At 32.9% G+C, this 20,200-nt stretch overlaps 1 long non-coding RNA gene across 1 annotated transcript in view; it reads right to left on the bottom strand.

Annotated features, from left to right (window-relative positions):
• The window catches only part of LOC149578422 (uncharacterized), a 93,522-nt gene extending 84,616 nt beyond the window's left edge, over nt 1-8,906 (bottom strand). Inside the window, exon 1 of the long non-coding RNA XR_016356298.1 lies at nt 8,512-8,906. This is a non-coding gene — a long non-coding RNA (uncharacterized LOC149578422). The remainder of the gene's footprint in view (nt 1-8,511) is intronic.
• Between the last annotated feature and the right edge of the window lie 11,294 nt (nt 8,907-20,200).

The raw sequence follows: 20,200 nt of genomic DNA, 5'->3' as shown, positions 1-20,200 counted from the left end.
CATACAGCTTGCCTGCATGGTCTGTGAACATTCTTCCTGATTGCAATAATGTGATCTTCAACACAGCAAAGATTGCCATGCAATCCACTGTTGTGCAATCAAAGCTTATTAATAAAGATCACAAGGCAACATAAACAAATTGTAAGCGGTATACTGAGGCTTTAAGAGTATGGGGAAATAATTTACTCACAAATATTGTCCTTCTGGAGCAAATATATACAACTGAAGACTCAAGTGATTATGCGTGGTATACAATCAGTGCTGAAATTACTGACAATGGACTTAATAACACACTCCCCATTCTACATGTAGAGTCATTGGGACATGCATTGCATGTTTTTGTCAGCAAAAAATTTGCAGGAACTGGATCTGATCACAGAGTTACAAGTCCAATCAAGATCTTTCAATGCAAGAATGGACATATCAGATTGGATTAGAAGATGGATGGATACACCTTGTCATCTACACAGCCTACATGCATTTTGAAGGACAAAGATATTTGTGAATAAGAAAAGTGACACGTCTGAAAAAAGGATTTTAATCTGTGAGGAGGCCAGCCCGAAAGACTCACAAACTTTTGGAGAAAGAGTTGAAGGACTTAGTGTCAAGCTGCTTGCAATTGATGAGTTTGAGGAAGCGGCTAGAGGATATCAAAGTGAGTATGAAGACAATGGAATTAACTTCAAAGGTGATGCTGATATGATTCATATGGGAAAACATTCAAATCTACAGGTATATCAAAAGGAGAAAGAACATAACATCAGAATTTTTCGTTACCTTTCAACACATACATCTCATGATGACTTCGACTTTCAAATAGCAGTGAAACTCAAGCACGGCGACCATCAAACTCTTCATGGCAGCGAATAACTCCAAGAAACCTTCCTAGCCGCAGCTCCAAAATGGGTTTCGAGAGCTCTTCTTTCTCGCATTTGCGAATGTAAAAAATGAATGACACTCTAGGGTATTCGAGCTTCTTATGCCCTATTTTGTTGTTTATAAAATTTTGAAATCCGGAGGGCTTTCCATGGGATTTTATTCCCTTTATAATTGTCTTTGTTTTGCTTTGAAAAGGGGGGGATTTTTACCCATGTTTAGCATTTTTTCATTTTTTTTGCATTTTTTTTGTCTTTTATTTCTTTTAAAAGGGTTCAATTAAATTTATTTCTTTGTAAAAAAATAATAATTTACTATAATATGATTTATTTGTGCTATTTTAATAAGTATTAATTATTTTAATGGAATATTAGTTGATTCGATTATCACTTAATATTCTATAAAATAATTAATATTTATTAAAATAAAAGGAATAGATCGTATTACAATAAATTATTAATAAATACTGAATAATTTATATCTTATTTATAAAATATAAATCATTCAGTAAGCATTGTTGTGCAAAGAAGTAAACATTTAATTTCTTTTAAAGAAGGGTTAAAAGACAAATATTTTGCAAAATTATATGACTAAGTGTTGAGTCAAGGGGGAAGATTGCAGTTGAGGAGTTATTGCTTTTGGAGGACTTTTTGAGTCAGGCAGAGGTTTTGGGGCTACATTTATGAGGGGCAGTTGTTGATATTATCAGACCATGCCTTTTGGGCTATTTGTTACACCTTTTTGAAGTCTTGTCAAAGACTCAAGTTGGCCTTTGGGGTTGAATCCGACCCAACATTTATGACTTTTGGTAAAATGCAGTTGAAAAAAGATGTTAAGTATGAGTCTTTCAACTCAATACAAGGGTTCTGATTTGTGTGGATAGAGTTTTTGTGGCTTTTTCTCTAAGTCCTGGACCTCATTTTACAGAGTCTGTAATTCATTTCTGGAGATGTAATACAGGTTGTAGCAGTGTGATCATGCTTGGTGAGGTTATCAGTGAGCCCTTTTCCTTTCTACAATTTCTGTGTGCATTTCAAAATGATTGGATAGTTTAACTTGTGAATGTTTCATTATTCCTTGTTTTTTGTCTCATTTCAGCACCTCTGTGTAGAATAGTAAGTTTGTTTGCAGGTTATAACATGTGTTTTGGGTGAAATTACTCAAAGGAAGGTATTAATAAGTTTGCCTCCCTTTTTGTAGTTTCAGTGGAAAACCTTATTATAGACCATTTGTGCAAGCCTTTACAGGAAGTTGTGCTTCATCTGTGTTTCATAAAGCTGTATTATCCTCTCTGTTACATGTGGGTTACATTTCCATACCCCTCTTTGGTGTATAACTTCCTTATTTTAAAACTTAAGGTTTAGTTTTTTTGGTTTTTAGTAATTTATTCCCCTTTTCCCTCAAGTTTTCTATAAGTTTCAAGAGGTTATCACTGAGAGATTCAATAGGAGCCGGCCTAGAATTCGAAGGTTTCATCTCACTGTCCAGTCCCACATAGTGAAGTGAATCCCATGTTAAGTAAGGGTTACTGAATATTTTCCCATTCAGTAAAGGGTGCAAATCCTGAAACTTAACAAGAAGATTTCAGGACCAAAGAGGAAGAAGGCACAGAATGAAGATTCTTCTACAGAATCTGATCAGTCTAAGAGGAAGATTCATACTAAAGGTGCTACAGCAGCCAAAGTTTTGATTGATAAATCGATGAGTGTAGGTAAGAATGAAATGCAATCGATAAAATACTTGATAAAGTAGTTAAGCAAAGGTATCTTAGTTGCCCTCAAGAAGTATTATCAGCTGTTTAATGAAAAGGATAGGAGAAAGGTAGAGAAAGGAGTTATTGATCATTTGATTAAGTTCAGCAGAACACTGGTTGAAATTAATGATCAATTAGCTGAGCATTTATATGGTATATTGGAGGAGAAGAGATTGATAGCTTTAGAGAAAGATCAGAAGATTAGTGAATTGTCACTATTTGCAATGCTCCCTTTAATCAGTATTGATGAGATGAATAGCACGTTGGAGCAAGCTAAGAGCGGGCTTATTGCTAAAAGAAGAATAAATATCTTGATAATCGAGAGAGTCGAGGAAGTTATAGCGGAAACTGATGATGTTATAATGAGAATGCTTGTGGAAAAGAGATCAGATGTTCTTGGGAAGAAAGAGCTTAGAACGAAGGAGGACAAGAAACTTGTTGATGATCAATTATTTTCCACGGTTAGAGAACCGAATGTGTTTATAGATGGAGTCCCTGTTACTATTATTGATTCACGTGAGGATATCAGTTTTGAAAAGAATGAGCTTAGAGATGTGTAAACTAATAAAGGACAATCTGAAACTGAGTTTGTGATTGTTGAAGGTGGACCAGAGAATAATGTACCTAAATGCATTAGACACAGAGGCCACCTATGCTAAAGAAACAAAGATAGATGACATCCTAGATGTGCAAGTTCTAGAGGAGACCAGTAAAATAGGAATTCCTTAAGTATTGCCTGTTGACAATGAGAAGTAGGATGAAGCTAATCTCACTCATACACAAAAAGGAACATCTTCTCATGGGATAGATTCATGTTGGTAAGATAGTCATTGTAATTCATTGATTTGACTGGGACATATGGTAAATTCAATCTTGAGAATATCGATGAAGATGAGCTATTGAAGATACTTGTTCTTGCTCAAGCTAAAGCTTATCAAAAAACATAAAGCAAGAAAGAGAAAAAAATCAAGTTGATCTGTAGAGTAGTTGATATTCTTGGTAAAGTTATGCCCAATTCTCAGATTAACTCTAGTAATGCTCGATGGAGCAACTGGATTTTGTTAAGCAGTTTTGATACTCAAATTGAGATTAGTGAAGTGTGTCCGAGATAAAGTGCAGGAGTTCGGTGCTAAAAGATTTATGCATCTTTGTACTTTAATTGCTAATGACAAACTTTCTTTGGATGTCGGTATAGCTCTGATTAAGATGAATATTGAAGAAGGCAGTAAGATTTTGAGACCTTGTATAGACCCATTTTCTGGAGTAAGGGCATTGATAAACTCATCAAGGAGAGTCAAGCAGAACTGGCAAGGAGAGCAAAGTGCTTTGATTCTTCGAAGACATTTGCTTCTACTTACATGGAAAACATAGTCAAACTTCATAATACCATTGACAAACTTGAAGTTGAGAAGAGAGTGTTTGGAAGATTTGTTGACTTATGGAATATGATAGTTCCTACGTTAGATGTTTCGTAGAGATCTCTTGAGGATGTAGGGACTTTGAGCAATGCTCCACCTCTACCTGATCTAATTCATGTTGAGGAGAATGCCTATGCACTTAATGGTCAAATTCAAATATTGGAAAATTTGAGGAAGACATGGACGGCTGACATTATGGAGCAGCTATGCAAACATCTTTAAAATGATGTGAGTTTTTGTTTATCACTTGTATATATGTATATGAGAGCAGGGTAAGATTTTGGTAGAATGGTTTTGCTTTCATTTTTGGCCTCACCTTTGCATGCTTAGCCATTTTCCACTAAGTGTTGCCACCATTGCTAGAGGGGGAGATTGTTAGCAAGAGTAACAAATATGTATGGTATGTTGTCATTGATGGTGACTACTTATATTAGTTTTGGTCATGATTAAATAGAAGGCACTCTACTAGAAGTTCTTGATACTTACAACTATTGGTGTACTGGACGCAATCTATTGGACAGTTAGTATGTTATGGCTGGATCGTACAGATTTTGGCAAGTTAGTGGATGCGATGGCAAACAGAATAAGTAGACATAGGATTATGTCTAATCCAATGACCGCGGACCTTGGTGTTGTCAAATGCATGAGATATTCAATATTGTATATCTAGTTGATAGTTTTTGCGAAGAACAAAGCAGTTCAGTATAATCCATCAGTATGCATGATTAATCAGTGTTAACTCTTGGGTTATGATACATTTTGTTGCAGCTACCATCAAAGATTATTCATTTTAGTTAGCACGCTATGATTTGAAGATTTGATTATAAATGAGTTAAGGATTGTACACATTTCTTTTTGGAAGCCCACAGAGTTATATTAGCATTATCAAGTTTCCACAATCCATTTGTATATGTAATTTTGCTTCTGGATTTGATTGTGTGTGTGTTATTTAGCATCAATGTTTCAGATCACACTATGTGTGATCCATCATCAAGATGAGAGAATGTAAGAATGTGTTATGACTTAATATTTGAGATTGAGTTTTTGGTTGCAGTGGAGATAAAGTTTTGAGAATGCAAAGTAAGGTTGACAAACATTATGTGCAGATTCAGATGCAGTGTTTAGAAACAGTATTTTCCATAGGAGCTTCATTGGAACTATACAAGCATTTGATAGGCTACTAGTCAGTTTGATTTAGGACTACAAGTCCATATTGTTTGTATTATTGGCTTTATGCCTTGAAGAATTTGGATTGCATAAATGATTAGAGATTGTAGACCCGAATGCAAGTGCATTCCCCTTTCGTACTTAACCGAGAAGCCTTTAAGAGGGCACCTTATTACTGCAGTAGTGAGATATTTGTGGGTATTATCCCCATTGGGGTTTTCCCTTAACTGGGTTTTCCTCGATAACAAATCATGCTCATGTGTTTGATCTTGCTTTTTTTAATTATTTTTATATTCGATTTTAAATTGAAGTTTAAATTGAAGAAGAAGGTTATTGAATACTAGTGCACTGATTCACACCTGCGCCCCTACCCCACCCTCATTTTATGGTAAATCAATGTTGTTGTAGTTGTCTTAAACAAAGGAGATGAAAACTCCTTATATAGATTTACAAAGATGATGTTTCTATAAAAAAAACCATGTACTAAAGACGAATAGAAACTACTTAATTAACTAAACACTATCAAAGATGACCATTAAAGAAACATTATAATATATTATACCCTCCCTTAATAGTCATTGTCTAACTGCTATCTTTTGGTCAAAAATTTCGTAAAACATTCTGTTGTTGCTAAGACCCTCTCTAAATCTGCAAAATATTAATGACTAAGAAAATAAAATCAATCCAAAAACAACCAAAGAAGGGTGTCCCATTCTTCAAAAATTTTTGCAACAAGAGACAAGAGCCTCTCACTGAGATGAGTCTTCCACTAACCCTCCCAGAATCAGCAAAATGGAGGAGACGAGAACTCCTTATATAAATTTACAAAGATGATGTTTCTAAAAGAAACAATCGTGAACTAAAGACAAAATAGAAACTACTTAATAAACTAAGTACTAACTAAAATGACTGTCAAAGAAACATTAAACTATTCTAATAGCCTCCCTTAAAAGTCATTGTTTAATTGTTATCTTTTGGTCACAAATTCTTCAAAACATTCTACAGCTGCTAAGACCCTCCTAGGTCTGCAAAATGTCAATGACCCAAAGTAGCCAAAATTCGTCAAGAAAAGAACAAAGAAGGATGTTCTTCAGAATGCTCTGCAACAAGAGACGAGAGACTGCCACTAAGAGGAGTTTGTTATTGACCCTCCTAGAATCAACAAAACATCTGACCAGAAATCATCACAAAACATCCAAATTGGTGTTGGATAATGGAGCTGGTCTTCCCGAGAGACAAAGACAATATTGAGAACTACTAGCACAATTTTGATAAAAAAATGACAAACCCTCCAAACTTTGCAAATGAGCATGATGCCCCAAAACAAATTGCAAAAACCCACAAAATTTTGACTTGATTTTTTGAGGTGAAAAATCGATCAAAACGAGACAATAGAAACCGAGACACCAATCAGAGAATACAAATCTTTGTTTTTGAGAAAAATTGGTAGAACCCAACAACAATTTTTGAGGAGAAAATTATAAACCCACAAAGGAATCCCACGCAATTTTGTGAATTGTAGTATCAGAAATTTTTTGAGTGAAAAAATTATGAAAACCCATCAAATATATTTTTAAGGAAAAAATCTATGAAGGCCATCAAAAAAATTAAGGGAAAAAGTTATGAAAACCCATCAGAAAAATCTTCATGCAGTAAAGCACGAGACTTCGCATGGTAAAACAAAAAATTGAAGCACGTGCAAGTACAAGCAACATGCAACCTTTAAAAAATAGAGACTTTTGCCCAAACAAAGAAATCACGCAATCAAAACCTCCAACCAAGCTCACAATTTTCAACAAAAATCTTCAAGACAAACCACAAATTTCATAAAATACCTCTAACAATTTTTATTTCAAAAAATCGAAAAAACAAATTTTTGGATAAATTTCCAAATCTGAAGAGGCTTGACTTTTTTTTATAAACTTTGCCAAATTTTATGAAATCCCATCGACCTACTCTAATACCATGTTATGGTAAATCAATATTGGTATAGTTGTATAGATTTACAAAGATGATGTGTCTAAAAGAAACAATCGCAAACAAAAGACAAAAATAGAAACTACCTAATAAACCAACACTAACTAAGATGGCCATTACAAGAAACATTATAATATCCTAATGCCCCCACCACCCGCTTGGTACTTCCTCATCTTAACAATATGCATATAAGCAAAGGGGTTGAGAGGACATTTGAGGTTGGTGATTTTCCTTGGGCCTACAACTATACAAATAGCTTACATTGAAGAAGAGTGGTGCAAAAAAGTTGAAGCCCCGATTATATGGCCCCTAATAGTGAAGAGAGTTCGAGAGGTTTTATGAACTAGAGTTGTCTCAAGCTAACAAAATTCATTATATATTTCATGTGTCTTGCCTCAAAAGGGCACTTGGGCAGAAAACAATATCTTCTCTAGAGGTTCTAACATTAGAAGAGGAAGGAAATTTAATTTTGATGTCTAACGCTATCCTAGATGTAAAGATAGAGCAGTGCGGTGATCAAGGAGTGACTTATTCGATGGAGAGATTAGCCTCCTAAAGGTGCTACATGGGAAGGTGAATGGATTCTACAGCATCCAGGTTTGCAATCAATTAAGGGCAAGGAATTCTTAGAAGGGTGGGGACTATATTGCCCTCTTTTTAACAAGCGACTATTCAACAAAAACTTCTAGCCTATTTTTATTAAGCTATCTCGATAAAGTAAATCTTAAAGATAACTTTATTAGAATTGATTTATTTCACTTTAGACAAAAATATATAAATATTATAAAATCATTTTATTAAACAAAGTGTTTCTTATAGCTTGAAAGAGGTCAAGCCTTATTCTCCTAGAGAGTATTGATGGACCTTTAAAATGGGGTAAGGTAAGTGAATTTCTCATCCTTCTTTAAAGAGGTTCTTTGAGGGCGTGTATTTTCAGGTTCAGCAAGTTCAAGAACGAAAACCCTTGGGTTCTTGGTAGATTGGAGGGAAACTTATATACACCAATTTTGGTGGATTCACTTTAGAATTTGTATTGTGCTTTATTGTTTAGTTTGTGAAGCTGTTTGGATCTTCACAATACGATTTTTTGAAGATTGACATTCTGTGAAATTTCGTATTTTGGCAAAGAAATATTTTCGTGTTTGTAGAATTGTAGTTTGATAGGAAACTGGGGAGATTTAGGAAAGAGAAATAATTGAATGTGGGCGATTCCATCATCAGGTTGCGCCAAAATGTATCTAACACCAATTTTTATTTGTCGTACCAGTGTACCAAACTCGAAATTCAAATGATAACTTAGATTCAAACTTATTTGATAACCTGTGATTAATATGTGCACTTATGTCTTTAATCACTTGTAATGCTTCTCACATCCTTTCTTTGTCACCAAAATGTCCGCTTACCTCTTCTTAGCTGCTCCGATAACGACCACAGTATTTGTAAAGAACTACGGGCCTACCACCAGAGTTATGGATTCAAGAGAGAGTTAATTATAGGAGCAAGACAGTTAAATGCAAACCCTACAAAATGAATCCATATATGAAGAAATAGAAAACAAGTTATATGTGGACTTAATTTTGGAGCACAAAAATGTGAACTGGTGACGTAGTAGTATAGCTAAGAATTGAATCCGTGAGTTTCATGGCGAGCATTGTGTAATCATATTTCAGAATAAAATAAGCCTGCATGCGAGTCAAATGGGATGATGTCAAATGCTAACTCGTCGGGACTTTCAATAATGGAGACCTTAGCACAAATTTGCAGGGGATGTGTTAAGTCACAGTGTCATCTAAGTCGGAATCAATGTAACCTGCAAGAGAAGATAACGCTAACAAAAGACAGGAACATCTGTCATGCCCAAAAAAAGTAAGGGCAAAAACACACACAAATTTTTATTTTTTTTTAAAAACAATTAAAATTTAAACCTCTATAGGCTTGATATACTTGTGCTCAAATTTAAGCAAAGGTTCCCTACACTACCTCTAAGTTTTATAATTTTCACACGTGAATTAAACAATAACTTAACTTTCATCATAAATGATCTTGAGCGAATTTACAAATTCAACAATCCCTAATTTTACTGAATTAGTACAACTACCTAAGAGATAATTATAAATTTAATTTGAATGAATAAAATCTAAACCAAGGCATACTATGACAATTAATATTTAACGTATCTGTTAACTTTCTTTACCAATGAGCACTAGAGTTACGCTAATTAATTAATCCTTTACCATCCACTAATCTTGGTCCTAAATTTATTAGAATTAAACACTTCTAAAGGTAAAACAATATACTTAAAATAACTATGATTGGATCACAAAAATAACCGAGCTTTCATAACTTACCAATCTTAACGTCTTAATTGACAATTAACTCCACATACTTATATGATCTAATTAATTAATTTAATGTTCACTGTTAAAGTTGGTGTCTATAATAATTCAATAAATCTATATTTTAATCTGAACCTTATTTGAATTTTCGTAACTTAAGTCCACATTTAAAATCAATCTATAGAGCTCATAATAAGATACAACTAATTAATGAATCATAAAAAATTGTATTAAATTACAATATTCAATTTACGTAAAAATTCTCTAACAGAACTAATCTAATATCAACCTCATTACCATCCTAAACGAATTATAACCTTACTTCCTAAAGGTTAAGAACTATAATCTAAATATAGGTTTCAAGGTAATCCTTAAATTCGACATATAATAATCTGACCCTTATCAACAACTAAACTATCTTAGTTTAATTCCCCACCATCTAAAACTATCATACTAACTATAAGAAACTTTATTAATTTAAGCTAACATTACATAAATTAACATAAATCTAAACTTAATTAGTTTTAAGCTACTTAACTTTAAACCATTAACCAAACTTAAATAAATCAACATTTCTAAAACAAATGACTTAAATTTACCAAGAAAAGTGATAATCAACATTCAACTTAAATTTAAACTAACTTAAACCTGAATTATTATAATTACACAACCTAACTAATTACTAATAAACTTACTACCCAAAACGTACATTAAAAAAAAAAAAAAAAAAATTTAACCTACACTACCCGACCCCCCTACTAACTACCAAGCTGCCCTACCCCACCCAAGGCCTGCCCTCGCGCTGTCCAAAGCCTGCACATGGCAGGCTTGTCCCCTGTCCTGCGTGGGGAAGACGTCACGCAAGGGGGACTACGCTTGGAGAAGATCACGGGGGGAACGCGAGAGTATGTACGTCCCTCCTACTAAATTAAAACATCACCTGCCTCCCGACAGAATGCAAGGTCAGCGCAGGGTGGGGGAAGAATATGGGGGTAGGTTGGTAAGTTTCCATTCCCCCCCCTTAAATACTTTGCTATAACCAATGATGTGAAAAAACAATGCGATTAATTCTTACTGCCAGTCGATTTGACAAGTGTACTAGGTGTGGCAGGTGGATGGGATTACCCACGCCTAGCCCTTCCATAGGATAATAAGCAAGGGTAGGGGAGAGAGAAGAAAGCATTAACTTTAAAAAGTTTATTAGGTGAATAAGGTAAGAGATACTAGGCAAATGTATAAATATATATGTTAAATTTAATATATTATATATGCTTACTTGCATCAACAATTTTGCTAATAGGATTACATTAATTTCTTGTTTAATTTTGTGTTATTTTATTTGTTTTATAAAAGAATCTTTTCAGGAATATGCTCTGTTCACTTGGAGGATTAAATTTTATTTTTTTCCATACATTTTCCAGAGAGTTATTTAGACCTGGAGATGCGCAATTTTTTTTATTTTTATTTTTTTTTTAAAAACAATCTCTTCTTCCCCTTTTTTTTTGCCAAGTGCTGGCATGTTTTCTTGCTAAGTTCATTGTTATGCAAGCTGAGTTAAATATTTCTAGAGGCAAAATGGAGTTATAATCTTCTAAATCTAATTGACACACAAGCATGCAAGGGAGTATAATCCTCTTAATCAAATTGATTTTATTCTTTATGAAGCTTAGCAAGGAATTATGATCTTATATTCAGAATTCAAAAAGGTGATGAATTAATCCTTATCAAATTTAATTGTATCACTATTGTAACTTAACAATGAAAGTGCTAGCTTGGTGATCAATATAGGGTTGATATTATAACATGTTAATGTTCAAAACATTGAATTGAAACTTCAATACATCCATTTTCCTTTCATTATCATAATTGAAACTCAGAATTTTCCAATTCAAGACATTTACTATCATTCTAATTTCTCACATACGTATGCCAAAGTTTGGAAACACATGAGGGCATTGCAAGAAGAATTTCATAATCTTTTTCTTTCCTTTATTATTCATCCCTAGTTCAAGGCTCCATCGGAAAAGAACCAGTAAGAAAACCCGATGTCTTTGCCACTACATCAAAATCAATTACAACTTACAAAATATTACAATTCAATGAGATTTCTTCAAGGATTCCACAAGAGAACTTTTATCAAATGTCTACATTGCATCAAGGGTAAACATGGAAGAGACAAGGACCAACATGGAGGTAACAACACAAGGAGATAAGCAAATTGAACATGCATTCCCACCCGGTTGCACAATAGGTCCAATAATGGACCAATATAGGGGAAAGGTGGATTTTCTCAATAGGAGAAGTCAATCACCATACCTTCACTTAGCCCTTTCGGGGCTAAAACTTTAAGAACTTCCATTCTTTCACAAGGCCCTTTCGAGGCTATATCCATAAGGATTTTCATTCTATTCCATATTCAAGATTTCTCAATAACAACAAGGTATGGGATGACAAGTAGGGGCCCATACACCCTACCCTTTCTCCCTCCTCTCACCATGAGAGGAGACTCTACACCATTGAGATCCAACTAAGGCCCTTTCCCCAACATGGCCACTTCTTCCCTATCCAAGGGTGAGTGTTGCCAAAAACATCCCCATGAAAATTTCTCGAAAACAAAAAAAACATCAAGAAGGCATATGAATAATATCCAAAGAAAACAAGATAAATCCCTCCCAAATCCACCCCCAACACACAAGCAAGAAATGCATAACTACACAATGTCTCCAACATGATTCAAGCAAAATTCAAAACATGAACACACATAAAGAACCATTCATGGAGTGAAGAACTCCTACCTTCATAAAAGAGTTATGACAATGGTGGTTTGAGAAGAACTTCCCTTTCTTCCTTCAATCTTCAAGACTTCCTCCAAAACTAGAGGATTGGGTGACAAAACTAAACTCTCCCCAAAATGCCTCTAAGTATGGTCCTTAACTCCACTAAGCTTCAAGTAACACAAGATGGAGGTTTGGTTTCACTAACCCAAGTAAAGAGCAACCCATTTTCGAAATCAGCCTATAATAGGGTTTTTAAGACACCCTACGAGTCAACCTAGGAGGCTAAAGGGTTGGAAAGTACCCCAACCCATACCCTTACTCATAGGGGTACTTAAATTTAATGTTTCTAAGCCTTTAAAGGCTTATTAGGAACAATTAAAAGTTAGGAGAATAGTAAGATCAAATTACAACCTTTAAAGAATTACAATATAAGGCTAGCACAAAATTAACAAGTAGTTTAGCTCCATTTTTCCGTTTAGTTGTCTCAGTTAATTTTTTTGCACACTCATTGCACACATCAGTAAGTCCAAAACCACATGCATAATGTGAATTACATATTAGAGGAATTATATAAATTAAAGCATCCATTTCTCAATAAATAGTTGTTTATCTAATTCTACTCATATTTCTAACCTTTCGACTTGCATAACCAAATGTATTAGTGTTGCATACATTTTTTTCATCATTATACATAATTATAAGCATTAAATGACAAAATCAAATAACTGAAGCAAGCACCACACATCGTAAAAATAGCTTAACAATGTTCAATGTATCCAATAATGTTCTGACATAACAAAGCACGAGCATCAAAATAATAATGTATCCTCAGTGCTAGGATGGGTCGGGGCAAGGCCTCACACATCTTCTGATGTAATCTTAAAACGTGAAGGAAATTTTGAATTTTACCTAGCCAAATATGCTTCATGTTTCATTCATGTGAAATTAACATTGAATTGAGAAAAGTTCTGAAGATAGAGAATAGCAAAATTGAGCCAACAATTAGATTAAGTTACAGGGGAAGTCGAATGGAAGAGAGCAAAGGTATTTAGCCTACTTGTGAAGATATAACTTGGCTGAGAATTTCACCATCCCCAGTGACCTGTAAGAAAACAGAAAATAAATATAATTTATAGTTCCTTAAATTGTAGTTCATAACAGGTATCTTCCTTGAGCTCTGATTTGTTAAATTATCTAGAAAGATTAATCGACGAAAAAGACTGGTTTCCTTCTTGCAAAGTAAAATAAAGGTAGAAATGAAAAAAGAAGTGTACCACAGCAGCCCCTGTATCGTCAGAGCTTGTTTCGATTCCCAGAAACCCCAGGTCATTCACCTGTGCCCTTATCCTGTACTTCCCATAGGAGTAATGAGCATTTGTATAGCCTGCAATTCTTTGTTTGCTCTTGCTTCTGAGTGTGAGGCACATCCTAAATAATATTGGTGACGCAACCTGAGCGACTAGGAGCATTCTTCTGTATTGATTGTAATATTATGTGGAAAACAGTTTCTGGCGTCCAGATCTTTCACCAACGTGTGTTCTTGTTCTTTTTGGCTTCTAAATGATGTTGTATTTAAGATCCTTATGAGGAATATCATACCGTCACCGGCAATTGTGCCTTCGTGTGCTATGCGTGCTACAATGAGGTGTGGACCAAAAACATTTGGTTTTTTGTATTTTTAACCTTGGGTTTCATGGGGGGCTTGAGCTGGAGGTCCCATGATAATATTTTGTGGGGGCTAAAGCTTAATTTGAAATCTTTTCCTATTAACTAGGAGCCCCTACTTTTTAGTTGAGCGGATGCAAAAGGGGGGGCTGGAAATAGCCCCTACTATTTAGGGAAGAATTCTGCCACTTGGCAAGAACTTACCCTTCATTTTCTCTTCAAATTGAAATCATCCTGCCAAAAATTCTAAAAACAACAATTTATATTTTTAATATTTCCTTCAATTTAGGAGCTATTTTTTTAAAGCAGATTTATATGTAATGCCCATGGGACTGCTCTCCTTTAAATGTTCTTAAAAAGCTCAGCGGCACCCGCTCTATTTTTAAGCAAGCGGGTGCCCATGGGACGCCAGCCTAACTGTGTTAAACATGGTATTCATTGGATAGAAAGAGATTCCATTCACTAGTGAAAATAAAAAGGAAAGGGTTATTTGTTGAAAAATTTGTAGCATCTTCAAATTAATTTAAAAGCAACAAAACAATATAAATTTTATTTTTTTAAATCTACCTTTTTTTTTTGTAATGAGTAAAATAATTATTACTATTTTTTAATCAAATTCAAAACTAAAATAAACAATAACATTAGATAAAATAATAATAGCAAATAGAGAAAATGAATTGCATAAAACTTTAAAATTATTTTTTAAAATTAAAAAGATATGTATTTTTTTGATAAATTATAGTGTAACAAGTTTATTTATTCTTTAATTTAATTATTTTTTTAACAATAAAAGTAAAAAGTAAATTATTTTTAATTAATTAATATAATTATTACAAATTTTCTTTTTTTATTAATTAAAAATAATAATATGCCAATAGTGGCATGTTGTGATGGTTAAGTTGTTGTGTTGTTATCCTTGCCATCAAAGTTCAAATCTCATGGGGATGAGGTCCCCTATTTGTGGCCTCACTGGTTCATAGCTCCAAGTCAAAGCGTTTACCCCTCTTTTAAAAAAAAATTAAAAATAATAATATTCTTGAGTGAATAAAATAAAATATATATAAATGCATTAAAACATTTATAAATTTTAATAATATCTTCAAAATTTTGAATAGTAAATTTAAGGATTAAATAAATACTTTTTCTAACTTTTTATTCTTATAAAAAATAATTATCATCTATTTAACTAATTTAAACAAAGTTAGTATACTTAAGTTAAGATAGCATTTTTTAATAAAAACTGAAGTAGTTTATTTTAATATTTATATTATCATAAACAATATTATTGTATAAAACAATAACAAAATAGATAAAATTAATTGTATAAAAATGAAAACTTATGCTTTTTGGGTAAAAAAGATATGTATTAATCAATGAAATATTTAAATTGTAAAACAAAATCTCATTCTAATTACGACTAAAATAGAATAATTGTTGCATGCACCCCATATTCAGGGTTTGTGAGTTTGTGTTTCAAAGCTCTTTGAATAGACTCAAGATATTTTGTCATAGACAACTTGTCACCTAGTAATTTTTTAGTTTACTATGTGGTATGATTTTAGGTTCAAATTAGTCCTTTGAAGAATCTTGCAATTGTTTTGAATTTAGTTTTAGTAAGCAATTATTACATGAATGGTTGGTTTTTTGGGGTGTAATAACCTTTACTTTCATTGATTTTTGAAGTTTTTTATCACAACTTAGTGACTTTGTATGCAGAATATTTCATTAGCATCTCTATGATTGATATCAAAAGTAGATAGTGATAGATACTTGTTTATTTGAGCTAAATTTGATAGGAATTAATTTCCTACAAATGAGAGCCTTTAAGCACTGTTACTGTTGTGGCCACTCTTAATTTCTTTTTTTTGTACTTTTAAATTAAATATTTTACCTTCAATTTTGAGTTTAAATTATGAGGCACCTTCTTGTGAATTGTGTTGGAAAAGTGACTTACCGGCCTACCTGAGGGATTCCTATAAATTAGGTAGAGGTGAAGCATTAGGGTACGAGGTTCTTAGTGAAGGTATATGTGCCCCACCCTCTCCTAGGAATTTAAGAGTAGGACTACTGAATATATTTTGATTATCACAAGTAATGGATTATACCCTAACATAAGGCTAGTTAAGGTTATGGGTTAACCTAATATAATATTAATTGTGAAAGGTGCTTATGTAGTGATGGACATGTTAGAATTTTGACCAAGAATTAGTATGCAAGAAAAGTTAAAAAGTAAAAGTAAACAATTTTTTATAAGATCAAGGTTGTATTATAAGAAGGCCCTATTCCATGAGGGCCTCATACATCTATCTCTCTGGTATGTGAGCATATGACAACTCGAAACACCTAGTGGTATTTTTATATGAGACTATTAGAATATTCCTATCAATTGGCAGGTTATATAAGTGATTTGTATATTCAACCCTGGAGAGCATACCATGTCGTGAGTTATGGATTAAACTTTTGCCTTCATAAAGATTAATAGGTACATTTGTTACCATCTATGAGTGTATATGTGAATTATATATTAGTCTTCTACTATAAGGATAAATTTTGGGATAAGTCTAGACAAGGTTTAACATGTGAAGCACACCCTAAATTATGCATGACTTTCAAGAGGAAGTCAAAGAAAAGAGAGGTAGGATGTAAGATCCCTCCTCATATACACTTATTAAATATGAATTTCTATAGTAATTCTCTCATATGATAATAGAATGGATTGAAGAGTGTGATGTGATGATGGAATGGATAGTTATTATGATATTATGGTTTAATGCATACTCTCATAAGGATTGACAAAAAACTTGAAGATAAAACTTTAATCACATTGTGTAGTGATCATAAGATAAATTTAATACTAAAGTTGGGGTAAACTAATGTGCAAGTAACTCTAATTAAATATTATATTATATAATATTAAAATAATTGCATTGTCCTGGGTGACCCTCCATGTAGAAACATGAATTAGGGGTTTGAGGGTCGAGGCACCTTTGTATACTCTGTATCTATATCTGCTTTTCTGATGATTAATGGAACTATAGTATTAGGATGAGGCTAGGACCCCTTATGCATGTGTCAGTGTTTATCTATTCTTGTGATTATTTTGATGTTGTAGATTGAACTAATAGTAGATAGAGATTAGTATGTAAATTATATTTCAAGATAAGATCGATATTACTAAGTTGTTGTATGAATCTTTAGACTGAACATAATGTGGTACTTATAATCTTTAAATATGGATGAGCTATGTGTTTTAATTTCTAAATAAAATAGTGAATTATCGTGCCTTTTTTAATATAAGAGTATTGTGTTACAAGACTATATAGTTTTAGGTTGAGATGAGTCCACTGATTATGCGGGAATGTGATTTAATCATAACATTGCATGTTAACCTAGAGTACATTTGTACACCATAGATATTAGGAAGTTAATGGACTTAGATGTTATAAAGATGAAGATGAATTAGGGAGCCTATAGTTTAAGGGTTTAAATGGAAATGTGTATCATCCGGATTTTGGGTACCTTATTATGTTTTACTTATGATGCTTTGATGACATTATTTATGCACACATTTAGATAGTCCATTTTGGTAACATAAATGTAATTAGAATTGGATCTAATATGTTTAGATGAATTATGATTAAAGGTTTGAGAATTGAATTGATGAATATGAAACAATTTTTTGATTGTGCAATTTTTTTATATTTAGTCATTATTAGAAAGGGAAAAAGCTTACTGAAATAAAATTAGGAATGTTTCAAGTTAAATTTGATTTTATATATATGACTTTATCGAACTACTAATATTCAAATTAAGTGTGGAGGGAGTTAACCATGGTAATAATCAAGAGCTAAATCTATGTGCAAACCATGAAGCAAAGGTTGAATCTATTGAAGAGATTCAGACCTTATTGTCATACAAATTAATTTGTAATTTATAATCGAATAAATTGAATATATGTGTTAGGTTAATTCATTATGTATTCAGTGACATGTCACTTGTATTATGTAATGTGAGTTTATGGTGTCATTTGACTCTTGTAATGTATATTTGTAAATGACATGTCAATTAGGGTTTGGCAATGAGACCCTTAGCCTAAAGCTAAACTTAATAAGGAGACTGAGATAATCGCATTATTTAAAGGTATTATGTGAAGTCCCACTAAATAGAAATTTGAGTTCAACATTTTATGTCACTTTTAAAGGACAAAGTGGTCCTAGGAGCTTAATTTAGTGGAATTTAAGTGCCTATGTGGTAGGGGTATGAGTTAGGTACCTAATCATCACCACTAGAAGGCTCATACAACTTTAGGGACCCTCCAAACAACACAATTTCTAAAAGTTGCGAAAATAAAGAAGTCTTATGTCCTTACCCTTACCCATACTCTTGCCCAAACTTGCATTAATGGTAGGAGACAAGTATGATGGCATGAGACTTAGGATCAAATCAAGAATTTATTACTAGTAAGTGTGTGGGATTTGGAGGCCCTTTTAGAGGGATTTGGATAACTTAGTGGGTATTCACCCACTCTCTAATTTTAGAGACATTAGGGTTTAAATATTAGAGCAAAAAAGGAAAGTGCTCTTCTCAACTCTCCATCCTATCACATTTTGAGCAAAGTTGGTGATTATTTCCAAGGATATCATCATTTCTTTGTAATATATTATTATGTTAAAGATCTTGTTCATGCATTTCTTGCATTTAATTTATTGTTGTTTATTGCTTGTGAGGATTGGGAAATGGTGTTTTCAATCTTATTTTTCTTGCATTTTCTTGAGGGATTGTTCATGGGTTTGAAGGCACTAGTCACCCTTGGAGAGAGAAGAAGTGGTCTTTGGTGAAGGGGTTAGTTGTGACCTACATGAAAGTGTAGAGTCTCTTCTCATAGAGAAGAGTGAAAAATAAGCAAGGTGTATGGATTCTTTCTTGCCAATGATTTTTTATTTCATTTGGGGGTGATAAGGGGATAATGTGTATGGAATAAATTTGATTACTATAAGCCTTGTGGAGGCATTAAATTTTATGTATTTGAATTGAAATCTCCTTCATGGTTGATCATTCTTCACCCTTTTTCATGGGTTATTAGGTGAAATCCATTGGGAGTTCTCGTGATGTTCTTGCATTTGTGGTTTGATTGTGGTTGTGAACCATTTAGGAGTGGTTCTCTTAGCTTGGTAGGTGACCTCCTTATGGCCTAAGTTGGGAGGTGAGATGTACATGGCTTTGGTTATTCTTGTGTGCAAGTTTTGTGGATTCTTGTTAGATGGCTTGGGAGTCCTTAAACCTCCTATTGGAACCTTGTGAACAAGGTGTTCATGGTTGTTGTGATCAAGTGTGATATTGGAGAGTTCTTCGTTTCTTACCTTTGTTCTTTCCATGTATTGTATGAATTGAGTTATGAGATTTTCACTCCATATATAATTCTCCTTGCACTGTATGAAACTTAAAGTTAAAAAAAAAACATGTATTTGTTAATATCATTGATTGAATTTATGTGTGAATCCATCTCCTTAGGTTTTGTAGTAGCAGTGAAAGAATAGAAGAATGCTAATTATGTAGTTTTTATGATCTTCTATTGTAGATCCCAGTATTCTAATTTCATTAAGTTGTATAGTTCATGAAATGAATCCAAAAGAAAATAGAATGTATTACGATTGAAATGATTTACATGATATTTTCAATGATGCATTTAAAATATACTTATACTAAATTGACTCTAGTGTATAGGAATCATTTCAATATGTTGTTATAATGTAACTCTTCACATAATAATAGTGAAATTGTATTAGGTTGGCTAAATAAAAGACCCTCTATAGTTTTCATGAAATGAATATCACACTAGTAAGATACATTACAAAAATTATATCCTTCTTGATTCATTTGACTTAATAGATTAACAAATTTAGATAATGTGATCATTAGAAACTCAATGTAAAAGAATTAATTAGACAACAAACCACCATATTAAATAATTAAATCAATACATTAGCAAACTAGGACATTTGATAAAATGAATTATAAATCAAATTCCATTAGAAAGCTAGGAAGAAAGAAAGAAATAAATTATATACCCCATACATTTTTTGGAGAGAGAAAATTAGCTCTCTAAAAAATGGATGGGAGGGGATTTAATTCATCCTCAAAGATTCACATAGATTATTCCCTCAAATATTCGCATTTTCAAAATATAAGAATGCATATTAAAAAATTAAAACAAAAAAAAAAAAATACTAA

The sequence above is a fragment of the Cupressus sempervirens genome, chromosome 1, assembly GCF_028749045.1.
Source record: "Cupressus sempervirens isolate cs-2001-9-10 chromosome 1, ASM2874904v1, whole genome shotgun sequence".
Classification (NCBI taxonomy): domain Eukaryota; kingdom Viridiplantae; phylum Streptophyta; class Pinopsida; order Cupressales; family Cupressaceae; genus Cupressus; species Cupressus sempervirens.
This window is presented reverse-complemented; position numbering and strand designations above follow the sequence as displayed.